We start from the raw sequence: 20,693 nt of genomic DNA, 5'->3' as shown, positions 1-20,693 counted from the left end.
CAGGGCTGGAAATTTTATTTTTTTTAATTGTCAAGTAGATTCTATGGTAATATATTTCAAATAAAGCAGCATTGCTAATTTTCTCAAGTCTTTGATCTGTGATGGCATTTAAATGAAGTAGTTTTAGAATTTGACTTTCCACTTCAGCATTGATACCATCTAACTTTCTATCCTAATAATTCCTGAGATGGTAATGAAGCATAATGGTTAGAGTAATGACTTTGGGATTGTAGAAACTTTCCTCTGTCATCTGCTGGCTATAACCTTATGCAAATTTCTTAGAAATGTTAAGCTTTGGTGTCCTTCTCAGTTATACAGGATTAATAATAATACTTACCTCAATGGTTATTGGGAATTAAATAAGGTAATGGGTATCAGACACTTAGCATAGTACCCCTCACATGCTAGTATTAAAGAGAAGTTGAACAACCAGTTGTTTAAAAGGAAAAAATAACATTTTTGAGAAACTTGGGAAATTGGAATGTGGACTGCGTATTAGATTTTACTAATAAATTATTGTTAAATTTGTTAAGTATAACAGTGACATGATCATGTACAAAGAAAGTCCAGATTTTTTGGAGAGACATACTAAATACTAAAATATATAGCAGTGAAATGATACGATGTTGGAGGGTTACTTTAAAATAATTCACAAAGACAAAGAGGAATAAAAGGGACATAAAAATTGGTCTTAATTTAATTTCTGGTGAAGAAGGGAATAACAGGGGCCATATTTACCTTCCTATCTGAAACAGCAAAAAGGTCAGACAAAGTAAACAAAAACTGGTTTCCTTGATTTTGGACACTGTGCAACAAAGGAGAATGATTCCTGAAAGATGGGTAACAAATCAGGTAAGCTTTGTGACTGGCCTGGCTTGCGGCTTAGAAAGAATTTCCCATCTGCAGAGCAGAACAGGGGAGCACAAGCTGACCACAGTGGTCTCCCAGAATTGGAGGCTGAGCAGGCCAAGGCTGCTGGAGTTTTCAGTGAAGAATCCTGAAGATTAGAGAACTGAAAGGAGGAAGAACTCCCAAGATTTCCAAATGCTTCCCCTCAAATATTCACCTATAAGAACTGATCAGTGCATATATGTGAGGAAACCCAAGGCTAGGGGAAAAAAAAACAGTTGAAAAGATCTTGTAAAGAGAGGCAGGATAGTGTTTTTTCCAATCAGCCAGAGTGGAAAATGTCTTAACATGTCATTATGTAAAGTACTCAGAAAGGTTTTTCCTCAGTAGTGACATAACTGGCCATAAACTGTATGCTGCTCTGGCCAACCTGAGACTAAAAGCAAGAACTGAAGGGGTCATACTGTTTCCAAGTTATTGAATTGTGTCCTAAAACAAAGCCCAAGAATAGTTATAGGAATACAAAAATATCTAGCACCCAACAAGGTGAAATTCAGTGCCTGGCATCCAATCAAAAATTACTAGACATACAAAAGTACAGGAATATATGACTCATAATGATGAGAAAAAAATCAAAACAAACAGAAGTGACACCAGTGATAGAATTAGTAGAGAGGAATGTTAAAACAATGTTTATAATTTATAATTGTATTCCATATGCTCAGGACACTAGAAGATTGAATATGTTAAATAGAAACATGGAAGATACTTTAAAAAGACCCAAAACAAACCTGCAAAGATGGAAACTACAGTGTCTGAGATTAAAAAAAAAATACATTGATGAGATAAATAGCAAATTTGACACTGGAGAATAAAATTTAAACCAAGGGAGGACTTCCGCCAAGATGGAGGTATAGGTGGATGTGCCGTGCCTTCTCACACAACCAAGTTTAGGGACAACTAAATATTAGCATCAGAAAACACAACCAGAACACGGAAAACTGAACTTTTCAGAAGTCTGCTAACAACAAATTCTTCAGCCCAACCGGTAAGGGGCGAAACCGGCGTCTGGTGAGGAGTTGCAAAGGAGGGCTCGGTCGGACCCGGGCGCGGAATCCAGACGCGCGAATCCAGATGCACGGGTTCCAAACGCAGGATTGGACCTAGTGAGCGACCGAGCAACCCACCGGGTGAGCGACTGCAGAGGAGACAGTGGGGAGGCGGTGCAGCGTGTTGACTGCGGTTGCCTAATTGCGCGCGAGCGAGGGAGTGGGCGGTTGGACCGGCCGCGGCGGCGATAGAGGGCGGCCAAGGCGATAGAGGGCGCCGCCATTTCCCCGCCCTGATCACGCCCCCACATACAGCGTCACAACCCAGCGACCTGGGAGTCCAAGGCGCCGCTTCTCACATTTAAAGGGCCAGAACAGACCAAAAATGTCGCAGGAAGACCTCAAAGCCCCAGAGATAAATCTAAGCGATGAAGAAATAGCAAAACTCTCAGATGCACAGTTTAAAACACTGGTCATCAGGATCCTCACAGATCTGGTTGATTTTAGCCACAAATTAGAGAAACATATGAAGGCTAAACTAATGGAAATGAATGGAATTCCACAGGAAACCCATAGCGTTGAAAAGGAAACTGGGACTCAAATCAATGGAGTGGACCAGAAGAAAGCAAATAATGGCCAAACAGAAAAGAGTCAAGGAGCAAGAATTCAAAGAAATGAGGAGAGACTTAGGAACCTCCAGGACATCTTTAAACGCTCCAATATCCGAATTATAGGGGTACCAGAAGGGGGAAAGACACAACCACCAGTGGAAAAATTATTTGAACAAATAATAAAGGAGAATTTCCCCAATCTGGCAAAGGAAATAGACTTCCAAGAAATCCAAGAAGCCCAGAGAGTACCAAAAAAGTTGGACTCAAGAAGAAACACACCAAGGCATATCATAATTACATTAGCCAAAATTAAAATGAAGGAGAGAATCCTAGAAGCAGCAAGAGCTAAGGGGACAATCACCTACAAAGGAGTCCCCATCAGACTGTTAGCAGATTTCTCAAAAGAGACCCTACAGGCAAGAAGGAGCTGGAAAGAAATATTCCAAGTCATGAAATCTAAAGACCTACAACCAAGATTGCTCTATCCAGCAAAACTTTCATTTAGAATGGAAGGACAGATAAGGTGCTTCTCAGATAAGACCAAATTCAAGGAGTTCATCATCACCAAGCCCTTATTATATGAAATGTTAAAGGGACTTATCTACAAAAAAGAAGTTAAAGAAACATGAACAGTGAAAGAACAACAAGCTCACAGTTATTAACAACCACACCTAAAACGAAAGCAAACTAAAAGAACAGCTAGATCAGGAGTGGAAATATAGAAATGAAGATCTCAAGGAGGGTTAGCAACAGGGGAGTGGGAGGAGGAGATGAGGGGAGAAGGTACAGAAAATAAGTAGCATAGACAGTAGATAGAAAATAGATGGGGGGGGCAAGAATAGCATGGGAAATATAGAACCTAAAGGACTTGAGACACATGGACATAAACTAAAGGGGGGTAATGGTGGGGATGAGGGGCAGGGTGGAGGGGAATGAAGGGGGGAATAGAACAACTGTAACAGCATAATCAATTTAAATAAATAAATAAATAAATAAATAAAAAATTTAAACCAAGGGTCATGAAGTACACAAAATAATCTGAAGAGTTCTTGCTAAAAGTACTTCATTTGACTCCAGTCAAGCTTTTAGATATAATTTCCAGATTACAGGACATGAAGAGATTAGAGAATCAATTTAAACCCTGCTACAGGGAAGCAATTAGCTAAGTTTAGAATTTGAAAAATGCAATACAGTTGCTCTGTTCTTGTCAAAAGTTAGGATTGTGCTGTCATTGTACAATGTGGTGAGTATGCTTAATGGAATGGAATTGTATGCTTAAAAAGTAGTTAAAATGGTAGATTTTATGTATATTATAGCACAATTTTAAACATTCCTATTTTAACCATTTTTAGGTGTACAATTGGAAGGCATTACGTATATCTGCATTGTTGCACAACCATTACGACCATTCATTTTCAGAACTTGTATTTCCTTTTCAAACAGAAAATTCTATATCCTTTAAACAATAACTCTTACCCCTAGTCTGTGGCATCACCATTCTACTTTCTATTTTTATGAATTTCACTACTATAAGTACCTCATGTAAGTTGAGTCATAAAGTATTTGTCTTTGCAACTGGCTTATTTTCCTTAACATAATACCTTTAAGGTTCATCAGTGTTGTAGTATGTACCAGAATTTCTTTTTTGCAATTTTTTTATTGTGCTAAAATACAAATAACATAAAATTTACCATCTTAAGCATTTTAAAGTGTATAGTTCAGTAGTATTAAGTACTTTCAGATTCTTGTAAAGTTATCACATTATCTGTCTCTAGAACCATTTTTATTGTACAAAAGTAAAATTCTCTATTAAGTAACTCTCCATTACTCGTTTGCCCTAGCCTTGGCAACTGCAATTCTACTTTCTGTCTCGGAGTTAGAGCAGTGCTCCCCAAACTTTTCAGCACCAGGGACTTCCTTTATGGAAGACAATTTTTCCACATACAGGGTTGGGTGGATGGTTTCGGGATAATTCAATCGCATTACATGCAAGCTCACCTCCTAACAGGTCACTGACCAGTATCAGTTGGGAACCCCTGATTTTAGAGGAACTCTAGGTACCTCGTGTAAGTAGAATCATATAATGTTTGTCTTTTTTGACTGACTTTTATCACTTGGTATAATGTCAAGATTAGTCCATGGTGTAGCATGTGTCAAAATTTCCTCCTTTTATAGCTGAAGAATGTTTTATTGTATGGATAAACTGCATTTTGTTTATCCATTCATCTGTTGACGAACACTTGGGTTGCTTCCACCTTTTGGCTACTGTGAATAGCATTGCTGTGAGCATGGGTGTGTTGTTTATATATTTATTTTTTAGATTTTTTAAAAAATCCTCACTCAAGGATATGTTTATTTTTAGAGAAAGAGGACGGGAGTGAGAAACAGAGACATCAGTGTGAGAAACATTGATTTTTTGCCTCCCATATGTGCCCTGATCAGGGATCAAACCCTCAACCTAAGCATGTGCCCTGACCGAGGAGCACACACACAGCCTTTTGGTGCACAGGTCAACACTCCAAGTACTTGAGCCACCGAGCCAGGGCTGAGCATGGGTGTTTTCTTAACTTATTTGCCGGTTAAGCTTTTGGACTAGACAGGTGTTTTTTTTTTTAATTGTGGTAAAATATACATAACGTAATATTTGCCATTTTAATCACTTTTAAGTGTACCATTCAGTGGCACGAAATACTGTCACATTGTTGTGCAACCATTTCCACTAACCATTCCCAGAACTTCTGTATCATGCCAAACAGAAACCCTGTAACTTCTTAGTCTCTCCCTCCAACCCCTAGTATCCTGGTAACCACTGTTCTATTTTCTATCTCAAAGAATTTCTCTATTTTAGATACCTCCTATAGGTAGAATCATACAGTTTTGTTCTTTTGTGTCTGGTTTATTTCACTAAGCATAATGTCTTTAAGTTTCATCTGTGTTATAGGAGGTATCAGAATTTTATTTTAAAAATCTGGGCACTTTATTTTTATTTTATTTTTAATTAAATTTATTGAGGTGATATTGGTGAATAAGATTATGTAGGTTTCAAGTATACATTTCTGTGATACATGACCTGCATATTTTATGTGCCCATCACCCAAAATCAAACCTTCTGTCACCATATATTTGGTCCCCTTCCTTCTGATAACCACCATACTGTTGTCTGTGTCTATGAATTTTTATTTCTTTTTGTTATTTGTTCATTTGTTACTTTCAGTTTTATATCCCCCACATGAGTGAAATCATACAGTTGTTAACTTTTTGTGACTTATTTCGCTTAGCATGATATTACCAAGGTCCATTCACGTTGTTGCAAATGGCAGTATTTCATCTTTTCTTATGGCTGAATCATATATCATTATGTATAGGTACCACATCTTATTTATCCAGTCATCTGTCAATGGACATTTGGGTTGTTTACATAGGGGTGTGTATAGCTTTATAAATAAAGGTTTCAAATTTTTCAGGTGGATACCCAGAAGAAGGGTTGCTGGGTCACATGGTAATTCTATTCTTAATTTTTTGCGGAATCTTCATACTGTTTTTCAGGGTGGCTGTGCCAGTTTACATTCCCACCAGCAGTGAACTTTCTTTTTAAGGCTGAATAATATTTCATTGTATGTATACACACTTTGTTTATCAACTTTTCTATTGATGGACATTTAGGCTGTTTTAATTCTTTTGAATATATACCTAGGAGTAGAATTGCTGGGTCATATGGTAATTCTGTGTTTAACTGTTTTCTGTAATGGCTGCACTATTTTACATTCCCACCAGCTGTGCACAAGGATCCACTATCTCCACATTTTCTCCAACACTTGTTATTTTCTTTTTATTTTTTTTATTTTTAAGTAATAGCCATTCTAATGGATGTTAAGTGGTATCTCATTGTGGTTTTGATTTACATTTCCTTAATGTTGAACATCTTTTCATGTGCTTATTTGTATATCTTCTTTGGAGAAATGGCTATTTAAACCTTTTGTTCATTTTTAAAATTTAATCTTTATTGTATTTTTTCCATTACCATTTAGTCCCCCTATACCATCCTCCCCTTAGAAATCAACACACTGTTGTCCATGTTCATGAGTCCTATTTCTTTTATGCTCAGACACCCTCTGCCTCCTCACTTCCCACCCCTCTAGCTGTCATCTGTTCTCCTTCTATGATCCTGTCCCCATTTTCCTTGTTAGTTCACTTTGTTCATTAGATTCCACATATGAGGAAATTATACAGTATTTATCTTTCTCTGACTGGCTTATTTCACTTAGCATAATTTTCTCCATGTCCATCCATAGTGTTGCAAAGGGTAAAAATCTTTTCCTGTTTATGGCTAAGTAGTATTCCATTGTGTAAATGTCCCATAATTGTTTTATCTATTCATTTACTGATGGACACTTGGGTTGCTTCCATATCTTGGTGATTGTAAATGACGCTGCATTGAACATAGGGGTAGGTGCTTATGTTCTTTTGAATTAGTGTCTGGGTTCCTTTGGCTATATTTCCAGGAGTGGGATAGTTGGGCCAAAAGGCAGATCCATTTTTAATATTTTTGAGGTATTTCCATACTGCTTTCCACAATGGCTGCACTAATCTGCATTCCCACCAACAGTGCAAAAGGGTTCCCCTTTCTCCACATCCTTGCCAGCACTTGTTTGTTGATTTGTTGCCGATAGCCATTATGACAGGTGTGAGATGATATCTCATCATAGTTTTAATTTGAATTTCTCTTTTGTCTTTCACTGCCTGGCTTATTTTGCTTTCGAGTTCCATATAATCTCACCTTTAACAGAAATTTAATCAACAAAACAAACAAGTAAAATATAGTCAAAGACACTGAAATTGAGAATAGGCTAACAGTGACCAGAGGGGAGAGGGGAGGGAATTTCAGGGGAAGGGGGGAAGTGTTTGAAGGAACTAGTATAAAGGACACAGGGACAATAACAAGGGGGAGGCTGGGGGCGCTGGGCTGGGCTGGGGGTAAAGGGCAGAAAACTGTACTTGAACAACAGTTAAAATTTAAAAAAATAATAATTTGAATTTCTCTGGTGATTAGTGATGTTGAGCTTCTTTTCATATGTCTGTTGGTCATCTGTATGTCCTCATTAAGAAGTGTCTATTCAGGTCCTTTGCCCATTTTTTAATTGGGCTTGTTTTTTTAGTGTTGAATTTTATAAGTTCCTCATAAATTTTGGATATTAACCCCTTCTCAGATGTTTCGGCAAATATGTTCTCCCATTCTGTGCTCTGTCTTTTTATTTTGTTGATGATTTCCTTTACTTTGCAAAAACTTTTAGTTTGATGTAGTCCCATTTGTTTATTTTTTCTTATGTTTCCCTTACCTGGGAAGATATATCCAATAAAATACTGCTATGAGCTTTGTCTGAGATTTTGCTGCCTATGTTTGCCTCTACAGTTTATATAGTTTTGGGTCTAACATTTAAGTCTTTGATCCATTTTAAATGTATTCTTGTGTATAGTATAAGAAGGTGGTCTAGTTTCTTTTTTTTTTTTTCATGTATCTGCCCAATTTTCCCAACACCATTTATTGAATAAACTGTTTTTATCCCATTATATGTGCTTTCTGTCTTCCTTTATTGAATATTAATTGACTGTAAAGGTGTGGGTTTATTTCTGGGCCCTCTATTCTGTTCCATTGATCTGTGTGTTTGTTTTTATGCCAGCAACAGGCTGTTTTGATTACTATGACCTTATACTATAGTTTGGTGTTATAGAGTGATTCCTTAACTTTGTATTTCTTTCTCAGAATCGCTTTTGCTATTCAAGACCTTTGGTGGTTCCATATGCATTTTTGAAATGTGTATTCTAGTTCTGTGAAATACATCATCGGAATCTTGACAGGAATTGTGTTGAATCTACAGATTGCTTTGGGTAGTATGGACATTTTAATGATGTTAATTCTTCTTATCCATGAACACAGTATGTGCTTCCATGTATTTGTATCTTCTATTTCTTCTTTTAAGATTTTATTTATTTCTAGAGAGGGGGGAGGGAAGAGGGGATAGAGGGCGAGAAACATCAATGTGGAAGAGAAACATCAACTGGTTGCTCTTGCATGCCCCCACCTGGGGACCTGGCCCGCAGCTCAAGCATGCGCCCTGACTAGAAATGGAACCAGCGACCCTTTGGTTTGTATGCCAACGCTCATCCACTGAGCTCCACCAGCCAGGCCTGTGTCTTCTATTTCTTTCCTCAGTTTCTTCTAATTTTCCAAATACAGATCTTTTACTTCCTTGATTAGGTTTATTCCTAGGTATTTTATTCTTTTTGTAGCAATCGTGAAAAGGATTGTTTTCTTAATTTCTGTTAGTTTATTATTGGCATATAGAAATGCAACAGAATTCTGGATATTAATTTTGTATCCTGGTACTTTGCTGAATTCTGTTTTTAGTTCAAGTAGTTTCTTGGTGAAATCTTTGGAGTTCTCTATGTACAGTATCATGTCATCTGCAGATAATGACAGTTTTACTTCTTCCTTTCCAGTTTAGATCCATTGATCTTTTATATCGTTTTTTAGACTCTGTTTCATTTATTCCTGCTCTGATCTTTATTATTGCCTTCTAACTCACCTTGGGATTTGTTTGTTGTTCTTTTCAAGTTCTTTTAAGTATGAAGTTAGATTGTTTGAGCTTTCTTTTCTTTTATTTGTTTATTTTGAGATAGGCTATAATCCTATGAATTTCCCTCTAAGGATTGTTTTTCCAGTTTACCACACATTTTGAATTGTTGTGTCCTTATTTTCATTTGTTTCAGGGTATCTTTTGATTTCTTCCTTGATCTCCTTGTTGACCAATTCATTGTTTAATAACATGTTATTTCACTGCCATATCTTTGTGTGTTTTTCAGTGTTCTTCTTGTGGTTGATTTCTAGTTTCATAGCATTATGGTCAGAGAAGATGCTTGATATGATTTCAGTCTTCTTATATTTATTGAGACTTGTTTTGTGTCCTACCATGTGGTCTATCCTACAGTGTTCCATGTGCACTTGGTAAGTATGTATATTTTGATGCTTTGGGGGAAAAGGCCCTGAAGCTATCAATTAAATCCATTTGAATTAGAGTATCACTTAAGGTCGCTGCGTCCTTGTTGATTTTCTGCCTGGAAGATCTATTCATTGCAGTCATAGAGGTGTTAAATCCCCAACTATGACCATATTTATGTTTATCTCTCCCTTTATGTCCATCAAGATTTGCTTCACATATTTAGGGGCTCCTATGTTGGCTGTGTAAACATTTACTAGGGTTATATCCCCTTGTTGGATTGATCCTTTATCATTGGGTAGTATCCCTCTTTGTCTCTTACTATACCCTGGTTTTAAAGTCTATTTTGTTGGATATAAATACTGCACCCCAGCTTTTTATTCTTTTCCATTTCCATGAAATATCTTTTCCATCCCTTCTAGTATGTGCACATCTTTTTATCTGAGTTGGATCTCTTGAAGGCAGTATATATATGGGTCTTGTTTTCTTACCCATTTAGCTACCCCATGTCTTTTGGTTGGAGCATTTAGGCCATTCCATTTAAGGTGATTATTGATGTGTTCAGTGCGATTTTATTGTTACACTATTTTCTTCTGCTTTTTTCCCCTCTTTTTCTTCCTCTTCTTAAAATAAGCCCTTTAACATTTGTTGCTGAACTGGTTTGGTGTTAACAAACTCTTTTAACTTTTTCTTGTTGGGAAAGTTCCTTATTTCTCTTTCAATTATAAATGATAGCCTCCCTGGGTAAAGTAGCCTTGGTTGTAGGTCCTTGCTTTTCATTGCCTTGAATATTTCATGCCACTCCCTTCTGTCCTGAAATGTTTCTCTTGAGAAATCAGGTGATAGTCAAATTGGTGCTCCTTTGTAACTACCTGATTTTCTCTTGTGGCTTTTAGGATTTTCTCCTTCTTTTCAAGCCTCATCATTTTACTTGTGATGTGTCGTGGGTCTCTTTGGGTCCAACTCGTTTGGGATTCTCCGAGCTTCCTGGACTTGTGTGTCTTTTTCCTTCACCAGGTTAGGGAAGTTCAGTATTTCTGTATTCAGTATTTCTTCAAATAGGTTCTCAATCCCTTGCTTGCTCTCTTCTCCTTTTGGTATTCCCATGATATGGATGTTGTTATGCGTAATGTTATCCAAAATGTTTCTTAAGCTCTCCTTACTTTTTAAAATTCTCTTTTCTTTTTGCCACTCTGCCTGTGTTTTTTTCCTACCTTGTCTTCCAAATCAGATTCAGTCCTCTGTTTCATCTAGCCCTACTGTTTATTCCTTCTATTGTGTTATTTACTTCAGATATTTCATTCTTTATTTCTGACTGGTCATTTTTATGGTTACTATGTCTTTATTCATGCTATTGAGTATCCATATAATCATTACTCTAAACTCTGTTTGATAAATTGTTTGCCTCTATTTCATCTAGTTTTTCTTCCAGAGAATTCTCTTGTTCTTTCATTTCATCTGTGTTTGTTTGTCTTCCCATTTTGGCTTCTTTCTGTTTTCTGCCTTAGTTGTTTAACTAATCAGTCAATAGCCTCAAGCTGTAATCATCAGCCTAGCTTAAGCACTATAGTGTTGGGCAGAGTAATTCCTGTGGGCAGGGCTACTGCTTCCCCTCAAGCTGATGCACTTGGAGAGGAGTGCTCTGCCTGAGAAAGGTGTCCTCCTATATTATGGGGAATGACTCAGCACAGGGGTCTGGTGGCTGTTCTTCATCTCTCTCCCTGGAGCCACCAAACCCAGATTTTCCCTAAACATCTCTAGTACACTCTGCCCTCCCTATGATGGAGCCCAGGGTAAGTGACTATAATTGAAATTTCCTGTGTTGGCCCCTGAAGAGGCTGTCTGCATCATCAGCTGTCTCTCCCTGGTTGACAGAAACCCTGCTGCTTTTCACAGGTGTATGTTAGTTGGGGTTCTTTTCTGGCTCTAGTGCTGTAGGCTGGGGAGCCCAGCTTTGTGTTTAGGCCCCCACTTCCTTTTTAAAAATTTATTGTCGTTCAAGTGCAGTTGTCTGCATTTACCTACTACAACTCTTCCACCCCCGCAGCCATTCCCATCCCCCTCCCCTGCTTTCACCCCGCCTTGGTTTTGTCCATGTATCCTTTATATATGTTCCTTGATGGCCCTTCCTCATTTTCCCCCCACTATCTCTCTCCCTCCACCCCTCTAGTTACTGTCAGTTTGTTCTTTATTTCAATGTCTCTGGCAATCTTGCTTGTTTGTTTTGTTTTGTTGATTAGGTTCCACTTAAAGCTAAGATTATATGGTGTTTGTCCCTCACTGCATGACTTATTTCACTTAGAATAATCCTCTCCTGTTCCATCTATGCCATCGCAAAGGGTGGGAGCTCCTCCTTTCTTTCTGCTGTGTAGTATTCTGTTGTATAAATGTGCCATAGTTTTTGTATCTCTTCATTTACTGGGACATTTAGGTTGTTTCTAGCACTTGGCTCTTGTAAATTGTGCTGCTGTGAACATCGGGGTACATAGGTTCTTTTGGATTGGTATTTCAGGATTCTTAGGATATAATCCCAGCAGTGGAATTGCTAGGTCAAAAGGCAGTTTCTAAAAACTAAAAGGCATTTTTAGTTTTTTGAAGAAATTCCATAGTGTTTTCCACAGTGGCTAGACCATTCTGCATTCCCACCAACAGTGCATTAGGCTTCCTTTTCTCCACACCCTCTCCAACACTTGTCGTTTGTTGATTTTTTAATTATGGCCATTCTGACTGATGTGAAGTGGTATCTCATTGTGGTTCTAATTTGCATCTCTCTGAGGGCTAGTGAAGCTGAGCATCTTTTCATATGTCTCTGAGTCCTATGTATGTCCTCCTTAGAAAAGTGGCGGTTCAAGTCTTTACCCAGTTTTTTATTGGGTTGTTTGTCTTCCTGGAGTGGAGTTGTGTGAGTTCTTTATATATTTTGGAGATCAAACCCTTGTCCAAGGTTTGATCAAGGTTTTACCATATCATTGGCAAATATGTTTTCCCAAATAGTTGGTTCTCTTTTTCATTTTAATGCTGTTTTCTTTAGTCATACAGAAGCTTTTTAATTTAATGAGGTCCCATTTGTTTATTCTTTCCTTTGTGTCCATTGCTCTAGAGGACATATTGGTGAAAATATTGCTGGGCAAAATGTCTGAGATTTTCCTGCCTGTGTTTTCCTGTAGGACCTTTATGATGTCAAGGCTTATATTTAAGTCTTTTATCTACCTTGAATTTATTTTTGTGTATGGTGTGAGTTGGTGATGAAATTTCTTTCTTTTTTTTTTGCATGTAGCTGTCCAGATCTCCCCACACCATTTGTTGAAAAGGCTATCTTTACTTCATTTTATGCTGCTTTTTCCTTTGTCAAATATTAATTGACCATAGAGACTTGGGTTTATTTCTGGGCTCTCTGTTCTGTTTCACTGGTCTATGTGTCTGTTTTTTGCCAGTACCTGGCTGTTTTTGATTACAATGGCCTTGTAATGCAGTTTGGTATCAGGTATTGTGATCCCTCCTACTTTGTTCTTCTTTCTCAAAATTGCCACAGCTACTCGGGGTTGTTTGTGGTTCCATATAAACTTTTGAAGTGTTTGTTCTATATCTGTAAGATATGTCATTAGTACTTTAATAGGGATTGCATTGAATCTGTAAGTTGCTTTGGGTAGTATGGACATTTTGATGATGTTAATTCTTCCAATCCATGAACATAGCATGCTTTCATTTGTTTCTGTCTTCCTTAATTTCTTTCTTCAGTGTTGTATAATTTTCTGAGTACAGGTCTTTTACACCCTTGGTTAGGTTTGTTCCTAGGTGTTTTATTTTTCTTGTTACTATATCAAATGAGATTTTTTTCTTGATTTCTGATACTTTATTGTTGATGTACAAAAATGCCTTCAATTTGTGAATATTGACTTTGTATTCTGCTGTTTTGCCAAATTCACTTTTCAGGTTGAGTAGTTTTTTTGTAGCGTCATAGGGTGTCCTATGTATACTATCATGTCATCTGCAAACAATGACAGTTTTGCTTGCACCCTTCCTATTTGGATGCCTTTTATTTCTTTTATGCTTCTTATTTTCTGTAATTCCCTCCACATTCCTTCTCTCCCCATGCCCATTGAAAACCTTACATGTGATGTCCATTTTTCTGAATCTGTTCTTGTTCTGGTTGTTTGCTTAGTTTTTGTTTTCATTGTTTTTCTTTCTTTCTTTTTTAGGTTCACTTGTTGATAATTGTGAATTCATTTTACTGTTCATATTTTTTATCTTCTTTTTCTTAGATAAGTCCTTGTAACCTTTCTTATAATAATGGCTTGGTGATGTTGGACTCTATTAACTTGTCCTTATCTGGGAAGCACTTTATCTGCCCTTCCATTTTAAATGAAAGCTTTGCTGAGTAGCGTAATCCTGGATGTAGGTCCTTGCCTTCCATGACTTCAAATACTTCTTTCCACCTCCTTCTTGCCTACAAGGTTTCTTTTGGGACATCAGCTGATAGTCTAATGGAAACTCCTTTGTAGTTCATTTTTTCCTTTCCCCTTACTTCTTTTAGGATTTTCTCTTGGTCTTTAATCTTGGGTAACTTAATGATGATGTGCCTTGATGTGTTTCTCTTTGAGTCCAACTTCTTTGGGACTCTCTGAGCTTCCTGGACTTCCTGGAAATCCATTTCTTTTGCCAGATTGGGGAAGTTTTCTTTCATTATTTGTTGAAATAAGTTTTCAGTTTCTTGCTCTTGTTCTTTTTCTGTCAGCCCTATAATTTGCATATGGGAACATTTAAAGTTGCCCCAGAGATTCCTAAATCTCTCTCTCTTTTTTTTTGGCATTGTTGTTTCTTAATTCTGTCCTAGTTGGATGATTATTTCTGCCTTTTGTTCCAAGTCATTGATTTGAGTTTCAGTTTCCTTCCTGTCACTGTTGGTTACCTGAATATTTTACTTCATTTCACCTTGGGTATCTTTCATTTGCTCTTTCATTTTGCAACTAAGCTCAGTCAGTTCTGTGAGCATTTTGATTATCAGGGCTTTGAACTCTCCATCAGCTAGATTGGCTATCTCCTCATCATTTAGTTCTCTCTGGAGTTTTGCTCTGTTCTTTCATTTGGGCCATATTTTTTTGGTCTCAGCACACCTGAGACGAAAAAAAAAAAAAAGGAGGTGGGGTCTTAGGTATTATGTCGTAAGGGGGCGGGGACTTAGGTATTTATAGGGCAGGGCAACCCTTTTTGCTGAGCTGCAGGGCTGTCTATGAGTGAGGGGTCAGAGTGGGAATAATGCAGCTTGCATGCTCGGCTCTAGCCCCACTTTCCAATGAACTCCGGTGTGAGACTGGGTGTTTCTTCTTCTGTGACAACCCCTGCCTAGTCCACAGTTAGCTCTGAGTCTCAGTTTACCATTCAGCTAGCCCTGCCTGCATGGTCCACCGCCTAACAGTGGGTTCTCTCTGTCCACCTATCTTACCAGTTTGGTTGGTCTGGATGACTGTTTCTTTAATTCCTTGGTTGTTGGAGTTCCATGCAGTTTGATTTTCTGACACTTCTGGTTGTTTATTGATTTTGGATTGGTCGTTATCCTCCTTTTGGTTGTATAAGGAAGGGAAGGGTTTCTACCTTTGCCCCCATCTTGGCTGGAAGTCTCATTTATTTTTATTCAAAGTTGTTTGCATTGTGTTATTATTCCTATTTTATGGAAGCATCAGGTTGCTATGTCAGGAATCATAGGTCTGACTAACTTCAAAATTAATGGCCAGTAAGGTCAAGTTAGTAAGGTCTGGTATCTAGTTTAAATTAATTAGATTACCTTAAGTAAGACACATAACTTTCTGGGCCTTAGTTTAATAAAACAAAATAAAAAGGTGAAGGAATTAGTCAAAGGACATATATGCATAACCCATAGACATAGAAACAGTGTAGTGATGACCAGAGGGTAGGGAAAAGGGGTGCGAGTAATGGGGACATTTGTAATAGTGTCAACAATAAAAATAAACTTAAAAAATGTATAAATTTAAAATATATAAAATATAAACTTCTCTACATGTTTAGTAGCACTTTAATTTGTGATGTTCTAACTTGGTTTTAATTAAATCCTAGAGTTTAAAATATTTTATGTAAGCAAGGGAAAATCTCTTTTAAAAAGTACCTGAGTAAGTAGACATTGGAATAAAGGTTAGAAAGGAAATAAAATATCTTATGAAATATATACTGTTGCTGTCATCCTAGGAGGTTTGTTTCTAGAGAGGACATAAATATAGACAGATTGTTATGAAAGAGTGTTAAGATATCTGTTGCTGTGAATGCTTAAAAAAATTCCACTGTAATTGTTATTTATGCAGAAAGAGACTTTGGCAGAAATATACATTAATCTTACAGATCAGCTTGTAGTGCTAATCAGTTCTTTGCTGTTGAAGGAGATTCTGAGTAACACGTCATAAATCCACACTTAATTTTGATGTGGAATTGTTACTGTATTTTAATACAGGTGCCCCATTTTTTACATTTGAAAATTTAATATAATGCAAATGAGAGAGTATTTATTGCGGCACTTATAAAATACAGAAATATCTGCACATGCAAGGTGACATCTGTACTAAATATTGATTCCTTCATTCTGTCTTCACATATCATTTCACATATCACAGTAGGATTTAGAGGTTTTAATTTAATTGGGAAGCCCATAAAGTATACTAACTCTGTGTTTATAGTGCATATAATGCATTATTATTGATCAGTCTATATTTTTTAGTTTACTCTTTCTAGGATCATTCTCAGCATTTTGTAGAGTTAGGCTAGGTCAACCAGTACTTTTGCTATACATTTTCATGTTAAAGCTTTATTAACAAAGCCAACAGATTTAGCAATGAGTGAACTAGCAGATTAGCAAATTACAAATGAGAATGTGATAATAGGTTTATATAGGCTATTTAGGTTTATTCTGTTGTTAAATTAAATTAACTCGATAACAGCTTTTTGAATGGTTGGGTGTCTTTAGAAAAGAATTTTATATATGTACACGGTCTGTCCGGAAAAACTCCAACTGTTGTTAATATAGTGAAGATGGCTTGCACAACATTGATATAACCTGGAAGCCAAGGAGAGTGGACTGGAATATGCATGTGTGAACAGTAATGACTTCACCGTACTAGTCAGTGAGAGCAGTAGACACCGTTGAGTGAAGATGTGTAGTTTGTGGCTGCTGCGTTCAGAATGACTGAGTAGACAATGAATCTACATCAAATTTTGCATTAAGCTTTAACATTCCTCTGTGGAAACTATTTTTGTGATTCAGAAGGCTGCAGCTGTAGGCAACTGGTGATTGGCAGTATCATCACGATAACATGCCAGCTCGCGCATCATTTGTGCAAGGTTTTTTTTAGCAAAATGTCAGATTACCCAGGTGATTCAGTACCTTTACAGCCCAGATTTGGCATCCTGCGACTTCTGGTTTTTCCCAAAACTAAAACTTTTGAAAGGGAAGAAATGTCAGACCATCAGTGAGATTCAGGAAAATATGACAGGGCAACTGATGGTAATCAGAGGAACTGTGTGAGATCCCAAGGTATCTGCTTTGAAGGGGATTGAAGGGTCATTGTCCTGTGTACAGTGTTTCTTGTATCCTGCACCTTCTTCAGTAAATGTCCCTATTTTTCATGGTACGTGGCTGAATACTTTATAGACAGAACTCATATATTACATAAATATAGTATACATCATATAGAGTTATAGCATAAGGAAGACTACATGGGTGGGATCTTTGTACACTTTAAAGAATAAATATAAAAGTGAACTTTTAGCTAACCATTATCCAAGATGAAAAGAATAGTTCATCACCCTAGAGTCTTCCAGGTTCCTTTTCCTGATCATAGCCATCTTCAACCTGAGGAGATAAAGTAGCATCTGAAATTTTGGTGATAAGCATGATTATGTGTATCACTAAACAATTTATTTTCCCAGTTTTTGAGCTTTATATAGATGAAATCTAACCATATATATTTTTGTGATTCCCTTTTTACTCAACATTATATTTATGAGACTTACTGTGTGTTACCTGGAAAGCATTTTCGGGGGATGTAAATATGCCTAAAACTTATTTCATAATTTCCTATCTCATTTTTTAAATATTGTTTTATTTTGAAGTAAAAAATGTATAAAAAAGAAATGTTCACTTTAAAGAATAATTATAAAGTAAACTTCTAATTGTTCATTATCCTTTAGGAATTTGGGCATTGCTAGCCCCCAGATCCTTCCACTCCCACGTGTTATGTTCCTATGACAATTCTCTCCCTTTTTTCAGAGATAACCCCTATTATGACTTTTATGATGATCAATTTCTTAGTTTTCCTTTAAGTTTTACAACCCTAAACATTATGGTTGAATATTATCTTTTTAAATGTCATGAAAACGGAATACAACTGTGTTTTATTTTCAATTTTATTGTTTTATTATTATTATTTGTAAGATTTATCCTTCTTGTGTATTGTGTAGTTCATTTGTTTTTGCTAACATATTTTATTCCATTACATGAGTTATTTATTTATTTTTTTAACTATTTTAAGTGTTGATAGAGACCTGGCAGGTGTGGCTCAATTGGTTGGCTTGTTACTGGGTAAACTGAAAGATAGTGGGTTTGATTCCTGGTCAGGGCCTGTGCAAGAAGGTGTCAGATCCATGCTTCTCTCACATTGACGCTCCTCTCTCCCTCTACCTCTCTCTCTCTCTCTCTTTTTCTTTCTCTCTCTCCCCCCACCTCTCTCTGTCTCTCTCAAAAGCAATGACAGAATGCCTTTGGGTGAAAATAAAAAAGATATTGATGGACATTTAGGTTATTACTAGTTTTCATTACAAATAGTGTTGTTATGAATACTCCTGTACATATCTTTTGGATATGTTTAAATTTTTCTACAGTGAAATTATAGGGTTAAAGGTATTCATGTCTTTATTTATCAAGATAATGTCAAACTTTTCTAAAGGGATTGAGCCAATGTATACTCTCGTGTCCAGTGTGAGAGTTGTGATCGCTCCACATCTTTGTCAGTGCAGGGTGTTGTGGCCTTTTTAATTTTACCAGACGTAAGTTGTGAAATATTTGATACAGATTTGCATTTTATTATCTTGAGAATACTGTTGAACATCTTTTTGTATGTTTAGTGACCATTTGGATTTCTCTTTTGCCCATTTTTCCTTTTGATTTTTTTTCTCATTTTGAGGAACTAATCTGGCTGTTAGTCCTTTGATGCTAATATGAGTAGGAACTATTTTGTACCTCTCTGGACTCAACTTTTTACTTTCTTTTTAGAGTCTTTTAATATTATCTTTTATTTTGTCTTCTGTGGTATCTTTTACGATGACTTACATTTTTTACTGTCATTTTTAATATAAGAAAATTTTCAATCTTTTATATTCATTATTTTTTGTAGTATTTTAAAAAATACTTTTCCTACTCTGATGTCATAAAAATATTCTCATATCATCAGCTTTACATTTTTCATTTTACACTCATGTTTAATTCACTTACAATTAACATTTGTTTATTATTAGTCCATCTGAGTCTTTCTTTATGCATACCTAATAAATATCCCAGCTCCATTTATTGAGAAATACTCCTTTTCCTGTTGATTTATTATTCCACCTGTGTAGTCATGAAGTATCTGTATTTATGTGGATCTGTGTTGGACCTTTTTAATTTTTTCCATTGTTCTTTTGTACTGTGCCAGTGCCACATTGTTGTAAGTACTAAGATTTCTAATGAGTTTTCATGTTAGAGCAGCTTCTTCTTCTTTGTTGTTTTTTTGTTTGTTTGTTTTTTTAAGCATGTTTTGGCTTTCCTTGGCCTTTTGTACTTCCGATTTATTTTAGGGTAGTTTATTAAAGAACACTAAAATCTCATTTGGATTTTCATTGGGATTGCATTGATTTTGTAGTTTAGTTTGGAGAATTGCTGTCTTTACAAAAAAAGTTTTTTCAGCTTATTAGCATACTGTATCTCTACATTTATTTAGGTCTTAGACCTTTAAATAGGTATTTCAATGAAGTCTCGTGATTTCCTCAATAAAATTTTACACATCTTTTACTAGACTTGTTCCTAGAACCTTTATATTTCTGTTTTTTATTTCTTTTATGTTTACTTTGTTTTTATTTTAATTGTTGAGATAGATACTTTATTTTGTTCTTTTTTTCTCATAGGTGTATTTAAAGCTAAGTATTTTCTTTTCAATAGTACATCTCACAGGTATATTTAAAAGCCAACTATATTTAGATTTATTGAAGTATAGTTTACTTACAATAAAGTTTACCTTTTTTTGTATTCTCTGAGTTTTGAGAAACACAGTAATATATTCACCACAGTAATCAAGATGTAAAGCAGTTCCTCCTCCCCCAGAGGAAATTGCCTTATGCCCCTTTATGTCACCCTCTTCTCCTTACCCATAATCCCTGGCAACCATTGATCTGTTTTCTGTTGTGACAGTTTTGCCTTTTCTATGATGTCATATAAATGGAATCATATAGTATATAACCTGTGTTTTAAAACTGCTTTAAATTTATCATATAGTAAAACTAACTTTTTCTTTTAGTATCCAGTTCTATGAAATTTAGTGCATGAGTTTTAGTAATATATGTTCAGTTTACTACAACCGTGATCAGGATACATTAAAGTTCTGAAACAACTGTTCATGCTATCCTTTTATGGTCACACCCTCATTTACCTCTATTCTTTGGCAACCACTGGTAAACTCTCCATCTCTAGTATAAATAGAATCATATCGTATGTAACCTTTGAGACTGGTTTCTTTCACTCTGTATAATACCTTGAAATTCATCCAAGCTATTGCATGTATCAACATTTTATTCCTTTGGTTATAGTTGTATTCCATTATATGGGTATACCACAGTTTGTTTATTCTTTCAACTGTTGAAAGACATAGTTCTTGGCAATTATAGAATTTTTGTAACATTCATACAGGTTTATGAGAACAAAAGTTTTTATTTCTCCAAGGTAACTACTCAGGAGTAGATTGCTTGGGTCTCATGGTAAGTGCATGTTAAACTTTATGAGAAAATGTCAAAGCGTTTTCTAGAGTGACTACCATTTTGCATTCCTACCAGCAGCAAAGGATTCACTTGTTCTGTATTCTTACTGCACTTGGTATTGTCATTAAAATTTTTTTTAGCCTAATAGGTGTGTAGTGGTATCTTATTGTTTTAATTTGCAT

General features: G+C 36.2%; 1 protein-coding gene and 1 pseudogene across 1 annotated transcript in view; one reads left to right on the top strand and one right to left on the bottom strand.

The window, feature by feature from the left end:
• Positions 1–16,913, bottom strand: part of LOC119038186 (nucleophosmin-like) — a 34,724-nt pseudogene extending 17,811 nt beyond the window's left edge.
• The window catches only part of MICU1 (mitochondrial calcium uptake 1), a 236,970-nt gene that overhangs the window by 6,414 nt on the left and 209,863 nt on the right, over positions 1–20,693 (top strand). The gene's annotated exons all lie outside the window — the stretch shown is intronic.

The sequence above is a fragment of the Artibeus jamaicensis genome, unplaced genomic scaffold (genome assembly GCF_021234435.1).
Source record: "Artibeus jamaicensis isolate MK-2021 breed Jamaican fruit bat unplaced genomic scaffold, CSHL_Jam_final contig_332, whole genome shotgun sequence".
Taxonomy (NCBI): Eukaryota; Metazoa; Chordata; class Mammalia; order Chiroptera; family Phyllostomidae; genus Artibeus; species Artibeus jamaicensis.
Note: the sequence above shows the minus strand (reverse complement) of the source record. Positions and strands in the feature narration are given on the sequence as shown.